This window comes from Erpetoichthys calabaricus, chromosome 2 (assembly GCF_900747795.2).
Source record: "Erpetoichthys calabaricus chromosome 2, fErpCal1.3, whole genome shotgun sequence".
NCBI classification, from domain to species: Eukaryota; Metazoa; Chordata; class Cladistia; order Polypteriformes; family Polypteridae; genus Erpetoichthys; species Erpetoichthys calabaricus.
In genome coordinates this window covers 21473838-21489158 of record NC_041395.2, presented here as the reverse complement: position 1 = coordinate 21489158, position 15321 = coordinate 21473838, and the positions used below count along the sequence as shown (strand labels likewise).

At 42.4% G+C, this 15321-nt stretch overlaps 1 protein-coding gene across 3 annotated transcripts in view; it reads left to right on the top strand.

The window, feature by feature from the left end:
- Positions 1–15321, top strand: part of rassf7a (Ras association domain family member 7a) — a 228286-nt gene that overhangs the window by 74095 nt on the left and 138870 nt on the right. Inside the window, exon 1 of one of the 3 annotated variants that reach the window (XM_028793509.2) lies at positions 4202–4491. The exons of the other annotated variants lie outside the window; for them this stretch is intronic. The gene's annotated coding sequence lies outside the window, so the exon portion shown is untranslated. Of the gene's footprint in view, positions 1–4201; positions 4492–15321 lie in introns of those variants that run through there. 3 annotated transcript variants of the gene reach the window in all.

The following is a 15321-nucleotide window of genomic DNA, read 5'->3' as shown; positions in this document are numbered from 1 at the left end:
CAACACCGACATGGGGACACTAAAGGAATTTCACACACACACACATTGCCCAGGTTGGGAATTTGAGCCGTGAAGCAGCAGCACAGTAAACCACTGTGCTGATATTTTGCTGCTTTGTGTCTTAAATATTAGTAAAAAATTAAAGGCATTTTTAAATAAAGTACTATTAGTAGAATTGTACACTCACTGAGCCAGTTATTAGGAGCGCCTGTATGCCTTCTTATCCATGCACTTATCTACCCAATCATACGGCAGAAGTGCAATACATAAATTCCTGCAGATACAGGTCAGGAGCTTCAGTTCATGTTGACATCAAATGCCAGATTGGGAAAAAAATGTCATCTCAGTGATATCGACTGTGGCATGATGATTGGTGTCAGATGTGCTGTTTGAGCATTTCTGTAACTGCTCCTGGGATTTTCACACACAACAGTCTGTAGAGTTTACTCAGAATGGTGTGAAAAACCAAAAACATCCAGCAAAAGGCAGTTCTGAGGATGGAAATGCCCTGTTGATATGTGAGAGGTCAGAGGAGAACGGTCATGAAAGTGGTGCAAGCTGACAAAAGGGCTGCGGTAACTCAGATAACCAACTGCAGTGAGCAGAAAAGCATCTCAGAATGTACAGCACATTGAAACTTAAGGGTAGATGGTCTACAACAGCAGAAGACCACGTCGGGTTCCACTCCTGTCCGCACAGAACAGAAAGCTGAGGCTGTGGTGGGCACAGGCTCACCAAAACTGGAAAGTTGTACACTGCAAAAATGTAGCCAGGTGTGATGAATCTCGATTTCAGGTTGGTGTTGGTGGTGTAATGGTGTGGGGAATGTTTGCTTGGCACACTTTGGGCCCATTAATACCAATTAGTCATTGCTTGAATGTCACTACCTGTTTGAGAATTGCTGTTGAACAAGTGCATCCCTTCATGCCCACTATTTAACCATCTCTTAATGTCTACGTCCAGCAATATATTGCACCATATGACAAAGCAAATGTTTCGTGAACATACCAATGAGTCCTTCAGTGGCCTTCCCTGTCAATGGATCTGAATCCAGAAGAACACCTTTGGGATGTGGTGGAACGGGAGATTCGCAGCATAAATGTGCTGCTGACAAATCTGCAGAAATTGTGTGATGTAATCATGGCAACATGGACCAGAATCTCAAATGAGTGTTTCTAACGTCTTCTGGCATCTATGCCATGAAGAACTGAGGTTGTTTTGAGAGAAAAAGGAGGCCTTACCCAGTATTAGTATGGTGGTCCTAAATATTTGCTCAGTGAGTGTATATACTATATACTTTGTATTGTGTTCATAAGAATTACTCCTGAATTACCAGTATGAGAAACCCCCCACATATGACATACCGTTCAACTTGTCCTGTTGTCTAGTTATATGCACAATGTCAAGCCTTTTTGGAGTTCTCCCAAAAAACTCATTTTAGGCCATTTTTGGGCCATAACTTGTGTCGGAAATTAAACCCTTATGATAAGAGTAAACCAGTAGACGTCTTCAGCAAAAATGATCAGAAAGACTTGAAGTTGTGCAGCCCTCATCAATAGACCCCAGGGGTTCACCACCTAATGGGATATGAGGGGTGAAAATTATTCCCCTTCACAAAACTTCGAGTGGGCGGCACGGTGGCGCAGTGGGTAGCGCTGCTGCCTCGCAGTACGAAGACCTGGGTTTGCTTCCCGGGTCCTCCCTGCGTGGAGTTTGCATGTTCTCCCCGTGTCTGCGTGGGTTTCCTCCGGGCGCTCCGGTTTCCTCCCACAGTCCAAAGATATGAAGGTTAGGTGGATTGGCGATTCTAAATTGGCCCTAGTGTGTGCTTGGTGTGTTTGTGTGTGTCCTGTGGTGGGTTGGCACCCTGCCCGGGATTGGTTACTGCCTTGTGCCCTGTGTTGGCTGGGATTGGCTCCAGCAGACCCCCGTGACCCTGTGTTCGGATTCAGCGGGTTGGAAAATGGATGGATGGACAAAACTTCGAAACGATGGAGTGTCATGTTATGCTATTACAAGTTTGCTGATCACGAATATAATATTTTTGATATTTGATTCTTAACTGGTGGTCCTAGTCTTCTAAGAGCCAGAAGGTCAAAAATGACAAACTTCAGTATGTCTACTAGGACTAGGTGTTTTAATCCCTTTGTAATCAGGACAGCATCGATTTCTTAGGTAGGACTGGAGATGTCCTCGTGGATTTTCATCTGGCAGTGTTACTGCCTCCAGTACGACACATCATCAGTTGTATACCCCGGGGTCATTGGGTGTTTCGGCCTTTATCACAATACACCCTCGCCCAGGGACGGCCCACCACAGGCTGATCAGACATGGGTGTGTGCCGCGCTGGAGGCTCCATGAGCAGCCCATACACAATCAATGGCTGCTTCTTATGGTGGTATCTGCCAGTTCCTTTATGATCTTCCGCTGAGCCTGCCCACTGATTCCTACCTCCTTCAGTAGCCTCGTGGTGGAACTAGCTACGAAACCCCTGCAGCCCACCTCCACTGGATGCACAGACACTTTCCAGCCCCAGTCCTCCGCTTCATCTGCCAAGTTTGTGTATCGCAGCTTTTTCCTTTCGAATGCCTCATCGATGGCTTCCTCCCATTGGACTGTCAGCTCCACAATGAACACACGTCGACAGGATTTAGACCAAAGGACCAGGTCTGGCCGCAGGTTTGTTACTGCGATTTCAGGTTGGAATGCGAGTCTTTGATTTAGATCCACTTGCATTTCCCAGTCCCGGGCTGCATTCAGTGGACATGAGACTGGAGATGCTCTTTTGGCCGGCTGCTTCTCCCCCTCACGGACAAAAGATATTTGTTGCTGAGAGGCAGTCTCAGCCTCCAAGGGTATGGCGTTGTTGGTTACCCTCTTAACCTCCAGTGCAGCTGCCAAGCTCCTCAACACTTGGTTGTGGCGCCAGGTGTATCTGCCTTGGGTAAGGCTCTTGGTAACCCACCAAGATGTGTTTAAGAGTTGCTGGGGCAGCACACTGGAGACAGGCCGGATCCTCTCCAAACCAAACATGCAAGTTTGTTGGAGAGGGCAGGACATCATATCAAACATAAGCACGTGGTTTATGGTTTTTGATTATTCCAAGTTCAGTGATTATGAATATGACCACATTTTTGATCCTTTACTAGGGATCTAGCCCTCTATGGACCTCCAGCAGAGAGTGTGACAAATGGCAAATTTTTATTACAATCAAGACTATTTATAATTTAAACATTTAAATGAAAGCACACATTTTAATATTTCATATACCTGACACAACTATTTGTATTCATTATGTACTTCTACCTCATGAAATAAACTTTACATTTCTCATGGACACTTCCAATTTGGGCGTGTTACGCTAATTCAATCTTTCTATGATTATTTTCCCCGTTTACGACTCAGTTTGTGGACGTTACAGCCACGCATGCGCCCTCGTACTTAAGGCTATTGAGCTTTGACCCGCGGCCCTAAATCACACAAAACAGTCAGAAAATGGACGGACTGGATATATCGTAGCTAACGCCGCAGTTTTCCCCATGAGGGCTGATAATCATTATTGCCTTCGCCTTTAAACGAAGTGTTCCTAGATGATGATGTGTTAGTTATCTTACACTTGCTTTATTTTTGTAATACGCAAACGGATATTTAACATTAATCATTTTCATTCCGGTTAACCGTGTATTTAATCCACTACCCAAGGTTTGTTCCTGCCTTGCGCCCTATGCTAAATGAGACAGGCTCCAGCAGACCCCCGCGACCCTGTTCAGGACTAAGCTGGTTAGCCAATGACTGACTTACTTACTCGGACCTCACGTGGAAGTCACCTTCCGGAATACGTAGCTGGAGTTTAGCAAAGACGACGATATACCGAACAGCTGTTACCTATTTAAATGTGTTTGAATAAACGTGGCCCAGAGCGCGAGAGAAAATTGATCCGACCTCATTATCTTGTTGCTTCCGTTTCAGTTGCACCTGTGAATTTACAGAACCTTTCTTTCCAGGACTGAATCCCTTTACTCCGATTTCTAGGTTATGAAAGGCCCAGCAAGGAGAATCATAATGAGTGTGTGTGACGTATCGTATTCCGCAGAAGTTACGTTACAGGCTCCCGTACTACCTGTGCAGGAAAGGAGGGGCGGACGGCGAAGAGGGGGCGGGGCCGGCCCGGCCAGACTGGCTAAGCAAGGCGGGGTGAGTCAAAGGAGGAAGAGAACGAGCGAATGAGAGTGGGATCCGCAAATCTCTGAGAGTTTAGTCACAGCTGCTTGTCAGCCGGGTTGAAGCACCCTTAGGAGGGCACCATTCCAGAAGAGCGCTGTCAGGAGACATAGCTCACGACCCTGCCACACCGATCTAAGCTGTCATCCGCTTTCCTCCATACACTTTACTTTATACGCTGGTGAGATCAAAGGTATACTCCGATAGGAGTTACGGGCCCAGCACAAGAAGAACGCCGGACTTTTTTCCCCCCGTCTACTTCAAAAAAAGGTTAGTTAGTGGACTTATTGTCAAGTTTAAAATTTGTGGTGTGTGATGCTCGCTAGGGTGGAATGTCCGCCCCTCTATGTAATGCATCAGTAACTTATTAGGAAGTTAGTTAATCGTGTCACCTGTTAGTAAGCGCAGCGCGTACGCCTGCAGATATTCTGAGCAAGGTGGCACCGGCTGAGGCCGGCACAGTGCATTTTGGTTGCTTTGCTTTGGTTTAGTTATTATTTCCTATATATTCTATATGCTCTGCATGGAGGGTCAGCATTTATATAGCTTGCTTCATAGAGCGCTCCATGATTTTGTCGTTACTTGTTTAATAGAAAATTCGGGTATTGCTAAACGTCTTGCCGTGTTATTAACTCGACTTATTTCTTTTTCATTTGGCTGACGCTTTAATCCAATGCAACTTGCAACATTTGGTACCGAAATATATTCTGTTACTTTTTTGGTTTGGTTCGAGCAGAGGCAGGTGAAGGGACTTGCTCGTGGTCACACCGTATCAGGAGCGAGTTTTGAACCCACGATACTTTCTTTGTGAAGTTTTCAGCGTGTTAATGTTGTTTGCTCTTGTTTCTTGATATGTTACAGCCTTGTCGTAGTATGATGAATAACGTTTCTTCGAGATCATTAAATGCATTGGTATAGCGCTGGCTTTTTTGTTCTTTATTTCTCTTATACAATTTCTTGTATTAGGAGTTTGTTAGTTTTCGCATACCCCTTGGGGTCAGAGCACAGGGTCAGTCATTGTACAGCGCCCCTGCAGCAATTTCAGGTTAAGGGTCAAGTACCCAGCAGAGTAGGATCTCTTTTGGTAGTGACGGGGACTCGAACCGACAACCTTCTGATTACCAGCACAGATCCATAGCCTCAGAGCGCCACCACTCCGCCTCGTTGTAAAATCTAACATTATTCAGTCAGTCCAGCTCCGCATTCATTCATCCATCTATCTACATTTTTTAAACCTGCTATTCCATTACGTGATCGCCGTTAACTGCATAATTGGGTGCAATGCAGGAGGTCTGGTACATTTATTATTTACTCATTTGGCTGACGCCTTTATCCAAGGCGACTTGCAACACTGGAGATACGTTTGGTTGCTCCCCCCCCCCCCAGTCCGGTAAAGTGACCTGCTGTAGGTCGCACAGTGTCAGTAGCGGGTATTGAACCCATAACTAAAGTGTTTGGAGTCCAACGACTTAAACGTAATGCCACGCACCGCCACTCATCCGGGACTATTGTAATGCGCGCGCTTGCAGAAGGCCCAGACATTGAGAAGGGGAGAACATGGAAGTCCGTACCGACTGCCTGGTCCAATATTTCAACGTGAAAGCCACGACCAGCTGTTTAGGTCTTGAACCATGAGGATTACATTCTATTGCTACATTCGTTTTTAATTCACAAATCAATTTAGCCTTATTTCTTTGAATGTGCTGTTTTTCACTTTATTCTAATTCTTCTTTCCTAATTTTTTTTTGTATACAGTTCTTTATCCATTGTTTTTGTGCAGTCAGTCTTTCCCATAAATATATTAATATACTTTATATAGTGCCTTTCCCATGCTCGGGGCGCTATTTACAGTACATGAAACAGTCGTTCAGCATTTATCATGTAGCTTACTTCATAGTGCACTATAGGATTTTTTTTTTATTATGCAATAGTTCTGCTTGAAATTGTATGCCTTTTAATGTGGTTGCTCTTCTTGATATGTTTTAAAGCCATTTCAATTGTTACATATTGGAATAATCTGGACAAGAGCAGGCCATTCAGCCCAGCAAAGCTTGCCAGTCCTATCCACGTTAATTCCTCCAAAATGGCATCAATTTGATTTTTGAAATAAATAATAGTGTGCCACACTACTTGGTCGCTTATTCCAAGTGTATGTGGTTCTCTGTGTGATTGAAAAAGTTCCTAATGTTTGTGTGAAATTTCCCCATCACAAGTTTCCAACCGTGTCCCCGTGTTCTTGATGAACTCATTTTAAAGTCACAGTCTCGATCCACTGCACTAATTCCCTTCCTAATTTTAAACACTTCACTCATGTCACCTCTTGCACTTATTTTGCTTAAACTGCAAAGACTCAGATCATTTAGTCTTCCCTCATAACTCCTTTCCCCTGCAGTCCTTTAATCCGCCTAGTCGCTTTTCTCCAGACTCCTGTATAACACCGGCCATAGGCACTTACTCTATGCAGAGTGACCTCCTCACATGATGGCTTTATTTCATCTGGGACGTTTAGTATGGAGGGCGGCTTTACTGATTGCTGGTTTAACTTAATCGATATTTAGAGTTGGTATGCTGCTTTAGGTTCCATAGTAGGAGTTGCTTTTAATGCTCCATTCATTTTGATATCTAATACATTGTTATTGAGGTCATTTATGTTGGGTCGAATGCTTAAGGGGGGCTGTGTGGCCTCGGAACCCTTTCAAATTTTGTTAATTTTTTTTTTTCTCCACCCGTCTGGAGTTTTATTTTTATCATTTTTTCTGTCCTCCCTGGCTATCAGACCTTACTTTTATTCTATGTTAATTAGTCTTGCCTAATTTTATTTTTATATTTTGTCTTTTTTCTGTTTCTTCATCCTGTAAAGCACTTTGAGCTCCATTTGTATGAAAATGTGCTATAGAAGTAATCGTCGTTGTTGTTGTTGTTGTTATAGCCCTTGTTTGTTCCGCAATCGCTCGTTCATTCATCCATCCATCCATCCAACCATTTTTTTTTTTTTTGTCATTGCTATTCCATTACATGGTCACAAATAGCGACAGAAAATCCCGGGTAGAACGTCCATTGTAGAATACATTTACAGACCACCCCCCGCCCCCCCCCCCTTGTCGCTCCTACAGGAGTAGAAATGCAAGCACCCTGAGAAATCTCAGACTGAGATGGGGGGGAAAACCTGGACCTCCACACAGATGTTAAGAGTGAAGAAGAGCAAGTAGTAAATGGTTTGCGTTAACAATATTGACTCTTTAGTAGCACCTCCTTGTTGAACCGATCCATTTTTGAGAAGGGGTTCTGGACATATGAAAATTGGTTTTCTGTACTTGGAAAAGTTTCCTAATCTGAGGACAAAACCGAGGTCTATAATGCACAGTATGCAGGACACTGACCCATCAGGAAAACCTGAACTTCACCTCCTGTGATGCTGTATATGCAACGAGGGTCCTTTTTAAAATGAGGAACCCACTTGTTGGGCTGAATGGCCTGATCTCATCTAGTCAGTCAGTCAGTCATCATCCAACCTGTTATATCCTTACAGGGTCACGGGGGTCCGCTGGAGCCAATCCCAGCCAGCATAGGGCGCAAGGCAGGAACACATCCTAGGCAGGGCGCGCACCAACACACACTAGGGACAATTTAGGATCGCTAATGCACCTAACCGGCATGTCTTTGGACTGTGGGAGGAAACCCATGCAGACAAGAGGAGAACATGCAGACTCCACGCAGGGAGGACCCGGGAAGCCAACCCAGATCTCCTTACCGAGAGGCAGCAGCACTAACCCCTGCGCCACCATGCCACCCTGATCTCATCTAAACTGTTCTGATTTCATAAATCTGTTTATTTATGGCACCTATTAGAGATTTTAGGTAAAGGTTCTTTCTGGAACTGCCATGTGGATGGTTGTTTTACAATCCAAAAATGGTTTCTCGGTGTAGAACCACATTGGCCCCTTCACTTTTAAGAGTGTATGTGGGTTAAATGAGTTGCTGCATTCCTTGTTAATTCACAAATCACTTTAACATCATTTCTTATAGCGCCTTTGTAATGAGTTGAGCAACTTGATCCTAGATCTTCTTACCTGATGCTTAGTTAAATGCAGGCTATTGTGTTTTGTTTGTTTTTTGCATAATACAATGAAGTTTTTTTTTTTTTTTTTTATGGTGCTCTTTACGGTGTGCAGAGTGCTGTGAACAATTCTCAATTTAAAATACAAGTGCAAGCTAATTAATAAATTCAGAACATATAAATTCAGATTTGTTAAAACGCACAATCTCTCATAATCGCACATACCATATCTGATCGTTTATTTATTTAATTTATTTATAAAGCACTTTAAAAACAACCAAGGCTGACCAAAGTGCTCTACAAAAAGAAACATTATTAATTCTAATTAATTATTCAATTCATTATTATTAATTCATAATTATTAATTCACTGGTCAACAAGCATTTTGCTACTGGGATTCTTTCATCTCTACTTTAACAAATTTCACTTGCTGACTCCAAATCTGAAAACTGTTTTTGTCCAGCAGCACATCCCGTTTTTTAGTTATGGTGTTCCAGGTCTTGGACAACTAGGGTGACTGGACAGTAAAGGCGATGCGTTTCAACATTTAAGAAATAAGTTTGGTCTCGAGAAAAATGAAGCCAAAAATTAAGGGAGGTGTTTTTGTTGGCCCTGAAATCCGTGAACTGATGCTTGACGATGAGTTCAAAAAGAAACTAAAGCCAACTGAATCAGCAGCCTCAATCGTGCAGGTTGTCCAGAATTTTCTTGACGGTCACAGAGCAGAGAATTACACTGAGCTTGTGGAGAACCTGCTGAAAGTATATTAGCTTACGGGAGCCAGAATGTCACCGAAGACGCATTTTTTTTTACATTCTCATCTCGACTTTTTCCACCAAATCTAAGTGATGTCAGTGATGAGAATGGGGAAAGATTTCATCAAGATACAAAGGTGATATTGGGGAAAATTCACTCCGAGCATGATGGGTGACTATTGTTGGTTCTGGAAAAGGGAGACGGATGTGCAGTACAAGTGCAAAAGCGAGGGCCTCCAACATTTTTGGGCACGCTGACCTCACTTTTATATTGAGGTTAAGTGACATAAATATATTTGAATGTGTCTCTGGTATCATCTTCTGGTTTGTTTTCAGAATAAACACATCAAAACAATTTTGGTGGGACAGAGTCCAAACTCCAGATATCGTGTTGATATATTGATATTCAAAAGTGTCAAAACGTCAGTGATGTGTATCTCAAAAACCTGACATGCCAGCTTAATTAAGATTTCATATATGAAATCAGTGTAAAAAAACTTAATAAAGAGCTGCTCTGAAGTTCCCAGAAGCAAACAAAAAATATTTTTTTTGTAGACCAGCGTTATGGGACATTGCAGAGCAGTGTATCTCAACCTGTTAGGTGGTTGTGTCTTTGTGACTCATCAGGACAAATTGATATCTCGATCACCATTGGCAAATCAAGTGCGTTTGTCAGAGCAGGGGCGTTCCCCTTGGTGAATCGAGGGCGACCGTTCGAGCTAAGGGGGATCAAACACAATCGTCGGAGCGGTGACCTGCCACAACCTACTATCAATATAAACAGTAGCAGCAGCAGCAGCACATAGACCACTGGCAGCAGCCCGCCACCCAACTTGATGGTTAAGGGACCCTCTTTTACAGCGTATCATTAATTCCTTTACTGTAGATTTTCTTTGAGCATTGCATGTACAGTGTATCGCCCTTCATAGTGGGGATTGTAACTTTATTCCTCCTCTAAGCTTACAGAGTTTGTTTTTTGATTGTTGCTTTGTGGTGTGGCTTAGTGATAAAGGCTCCAGAGTGTAAACCACAAAGTCCACACCACTGAATTAGGTTGGGAGTACAGCATTCACTGATAACCACGCGTTACCACACCTACCACATGACAAACCACCTCAGGATCCCAATTTAGGGCCCGAGTGTAGCTGTGCAATGGGCAACACCTCCGCACCACAAGTGCAGGGACCACACAAACCCGCACACCCACACTCAGACCTCCGTTAATCTTACCAGCACGTCTTCTGGGATGTGTGTGGTGAGCCAAAGCAGACTGTGAGAACTGTACACACACGATCACTGAGCATGGGATTCAAGCTCCCAGGCACTTTTTTAATGTTTAACATTTCAACCATTCTCATCCTTCTGCTATATCCCCTTCTTCTTCTTTCAGTTGCTCCTGTTAGGGGTCACCATAGCAGATCATCTTGTTCCATATCTTCTTATCATCTTGTTCTGTCACACCCATCACCTGCATGTCCTCCCTCACCACATCCATAAACCTTCTCTTAGGCCTTCCTCTTGCCTGACAGCTCTATCCTTAGCACCCTTCTCATATATATATATATATATATATATATATATATATATATATATATATATATATATATATATATATATATATATATATATATATATATATGGTGGTCCAGATCTAATTATGCAACTTTTAATGCAATGCAGGAAAACCAATGCAAGACTAAAGAATTGTTCGAAATATCTTGTAATAAACGAATGCAGGGCAGGTGCTGCCATCTATCGGCAACAAAATCAATTTTTTTGTGAATTCTCTGTGTAATAAACTTAATATGTTATAGCGTAATGAAAATTTCATAATTGCATAATTAGATCTGGACCACCCTATATACCGTATGTATAAATATATATATATATTTATTCACGGCATTCAAAGTCTGTGTCACAATCTGATAGTGTGGGTGGTTACCTACCAGGTAACGCTTGTGGTTGGCCAGCAATCTGCTAACATCTGCCACGGTGCCCTCAGTTTGTGAGGAGCAGATCATAGAATGGTTGAAATAGTTTACTGTGAAATAAATGCAAAGGGTACACGACACGCGTTTCGCCCTCATTCTGGGCTCATCAGGTGTACACACTCCACTGCACTCCCTCTCGGGAATCGAACCTCGGACGTCAGCGTCAGAGGCGATGCCCCTAATGTTGCGCCACGGCGTGTGGTTCGTTTATTTGACAGCATGTAGATCGGGGTAATTAATGCCGTGAATGTAATTACCCCGATCTACATGCTGTCAAATAAACGAACCACACGCCGTGGCGCAACATTAGGGGCATCGCCTCTGACGCTGACGTCCGAGGTTCGATTCCCGAGAGGGAGTGCAGTGGAGTGTGTACACCTGATGAGCCCAGAATGAGGGCGAAACGCGTGTCGTGTACCCTTTGCATTTATTTCACAGTAAACTATTTCAACCATATATATATATATAATAAAATATAATACACCCAACATCTCTCCTCTAAAATAGGAAAACTATTAGATACTCAACCCGTCTGTTTTCTAAGTTTAGAAAAATGTATATAGATGTGCTGCACCTTTAGAGCAAAAAAGCATATTGGAGTTTTGCTTTATAAAGAACGACTCTTTGTTAAATCAAGTTTGTTGGTGCTTGATTAATGTATAACAGTCCATCAGAATATTTATTTAACGCATGCATAGTAAGTCAGTTTTAGGGTCCTGACTCCATTGGCTGTAAGGCAGGAGTTGACTTCTGGTTCAGAGACAGGGGAGTTCGTCCCGAGGCCCACACTTACGTGATCGGCCCACACTGACAGACCTCCTCACATGATGGCTTTATTTCATCTGGGATGTTTAGTATGGATGGCGGTTTTACCGATCACAGGTTTGACTTTAATGATATTTAAAGTCATTATGCTGCTCCTTTAGGTTCCACTAATTTGATCTTTATTTTATGTACTACTTGTAGCCTCATCCTTGCCTGAACAGACGCCGGGCACAGACCCTATACCCCTAATCCCCACCCTCCCCGAGTCCAGTCCGTTTCAGAACACTTTCACTTCCAAATGGGAAGTTTTAAGTCACTCCATTTTAAAATGCAAGGAAGGCAAACTCCGCATTGCATTTAAGTCAGGAATGGGACCAGGATTTGAGTTCTGTGAGGCGTTGATACGTTAAATGTCACCACGCCATGTCCTGTTTATTCTGTAATTGTTTGTTTTTAGTCTCTCTTTTAGTGAGCCGGGGAATCTTATTGCACTTAGTTGAGTTACGAGTTTTTAAATGAATTTCAATTCAATTCATTTTTGTATTGGACTCTTTACTTCGGTGAGCCCCGCACTTGCACTCAAGTTCTCTGGGATAAAATGCAAGTATAAATTTTGCAAGTTACTAAATGCTAACTTGGCACACCTAAAGACACAGGTTTGTTTTAAACACACAGGAAAATAAAGTGGTTTGAAACTGATTAACGTAAATGGAAAGCAAATCTATCTGTCCATTAACTAAGTGTTGGACCTTGGCTAGTTGACACACATTGCTTTACTCCTTTATTTTTTGTTTTCTATACCACCTTTCTTACTTTTTGTACATCATCTGCATTTCCACATTTCTTATTTGCTTACTAGCGAAGGCCTTACTCTCTACCTGTCGTCTTTCATAGTGAGACTTCTGTAAAGTTTTTGTCACGTCTGTGTCTAACCTGCCTAATCCAGACCAGCATTTTGGGGGGGGCAAGGCAGGAATAAACCCTTGATAGGGCGCCAGTCTGCCACACAAACACACAGGTGCCCAGTTGAGCGTCGTCAGTTCTACACACCTGCCTGCCTTTGGACAGTGGGAGGAAACCCATAGAGACCCAGAGAGAACATGCAGACTCTAAGCTGGAAGGATCCTGTGATGCAAACCCTGGTGTCCTAACTACCGTGCCACCCTGTAAAGTTTTGTGTAAAAATCCAAGCATGGTATCATGATATTCTTTTTGAGAGATTAAAATCGATTGGTGGTATTGGCACTTCAAATGCCTGGTTTAAATCATATCTCTCTGATCCTAAAGTTAAAACATTTCAGATCACAAGTTTGCCCCATTGTCAGTGGTGTTCCCCAGGGCTCTGTCTTGGGTCCCCTTCTATTTATTATTTATCTTCTGCCTGTTGGTCATATCTTTAGGAGATTTAATATTCATTTTCACTGTTATGCTGGAGACGCCCAGATCTATCTGTCTACTAAGCCCGATTCCACTCTTGCACCATCTTCCCACTCTCTGACTGTCTGCAAGAAGTTAAATCATGGCTGTCTGCTAATTTTCTTAAATTAAATAGTGATAAAACAGAGGTTCTTCTGGTAGGAACTAAATCAGTTTTAGATAAAAGTGATAACATTTCATTGATTATTGATAATTCTCTAATCTCTTCTTCCTCCCAGGTTAAGAGCTTAGGTGTTATTCTTGATAGTACCTTAAAATTCGAGGCACCTATTAATAATGTCACTCGGTCTTCATATTCCCATCTACGTAATATCAGCTGCTGTGGTGGGCTGGCGCCCTGCCCGGGGTTTGTTCCTGCTTTGCGACCTGTGTTGGCTGGGATTGGCTCCAGCTGACCCCCGTGACCTTGTTAGAATGTAGCGGGTTGGATAATGACTGACTGACTAATATCAGCCGTTTACGTCCATCTCTGTCTGCTACCAGCACTGCTCTTCTTCTTCATGCTCTGGTTCCGTCTCGTATTGATTACTGTAATTCTATCCTTTTCTGGTCTTCCTCATAAACTCCTTTAGAAACTCCAATTGCTTCAGAATGCTGCGGCTCGTCTCATCACCAGAACACCTTATTCCAGTCCTGCAGCAGCTTCACTGGCTCCCTATTAAATATCAATTTAATTTTACAAGACCCTCCATAATCTGGCACCTCTATCTTTCTGATCTTCTTCACACCTCCATTCCTTCTCGTTTCCACAGATCTTCTTCCTCTATCAATCTTAACGAGGGACACCCACAAATTTTCTGCATATTTTGTTTTAACTCTATTTATTAAGAATTTCAAGAACAAATGACGTCACTTTTCTACGTAGTCCCCTTCCTTTGCGATGCAATTTTTCCCAGTCACATGACACTCTCTGACACGACCAATGACTCCTCCCTCACGCCTTCACCGTTTCCAATGAAAATGTAAACGTGCAGAAACTTTTTGAATGTCCCTCGTATTGTACCTCCTGTTCGCTCGACTACCGTGGGGCTTGGAGCTTTCAGTCAAGCGGCCCCTCGTCTCTGGAACTCTCTCCCACAAGACCTTCGGAATATCGACTCTCTTCCTACCTTTTAAATCTCATCGTAAAACTCCTCTTTTTAAGCTGGCTTATTCTGTCTGATCATTTTAGCTGATAAATTAAAATTTTATTTTATTATTATTGTATTCTGGTTTTATTGTTCTGTAATATCTTATTCATTTTATGTTGTGACTGTTATTAATGTGCTTTGGAAGGTGTCCTTGTGTTCCTTGAAACAACTAAAACTCATTTTTTTCACGATCATCCAGTTGCCTATAAATCAAATAAATTCTTAGAATGATCCGGCGACAGCAGTGGCCAAAGCCCCTTTGACATGACCCTGTTGCTGAAGAAGGACTCCATTTCTGCCATGCTTCTTGCCGATGTGTGACACTTTGCTGCATCATTCTGGAAGTAACCTTCCATTAACTCATGATCATCTAGGTGCCTATAAATAAAATACATTCTTAGAATGATAATAATAATAATTAATAAAGATGGAAAAAATCTAGAAACATAACTGTGCTCAGCGTTCTGTTAGTACTCTGGTCTTGCATTTTCTTAGTCTTCTTTTTTATGTGGGGTTGATGTGCCTTTTCAATTTAATGGTGAAAATGAGGTTTAGTTGTTATATTTGAAATACCTTGTTGAGACTTCTTAAACGGATACGGAGTGAACACTTGACGCTGTCATACAGATTTCTTTGAAGGGCGCTACGTACAATGTATGAGTGGATAATAAACAGCACAAGGTGGTATGAAGCAAATGTAGACAAGTTTTATTTATTTTTTTGACGTTAACTTTGTACTCGGTTTCTTTGGGTAGCGTCATGATTTCCGTTTGCACTAATGACGCACTGTATGTGTACCTAAAAGCTAAGGCGTGTTACAAAACTAGGAGAGTTACATAAGTATTACATGCTGTCTGTCATTTTTTGAACTTGTGGTTATTTTCAGATTGCTTTCATTCCAAGTCTTTAATTATCTTCTGTGTTTTCAATGGAATAATTTTCTTAGTAGTACAATAATAATACAA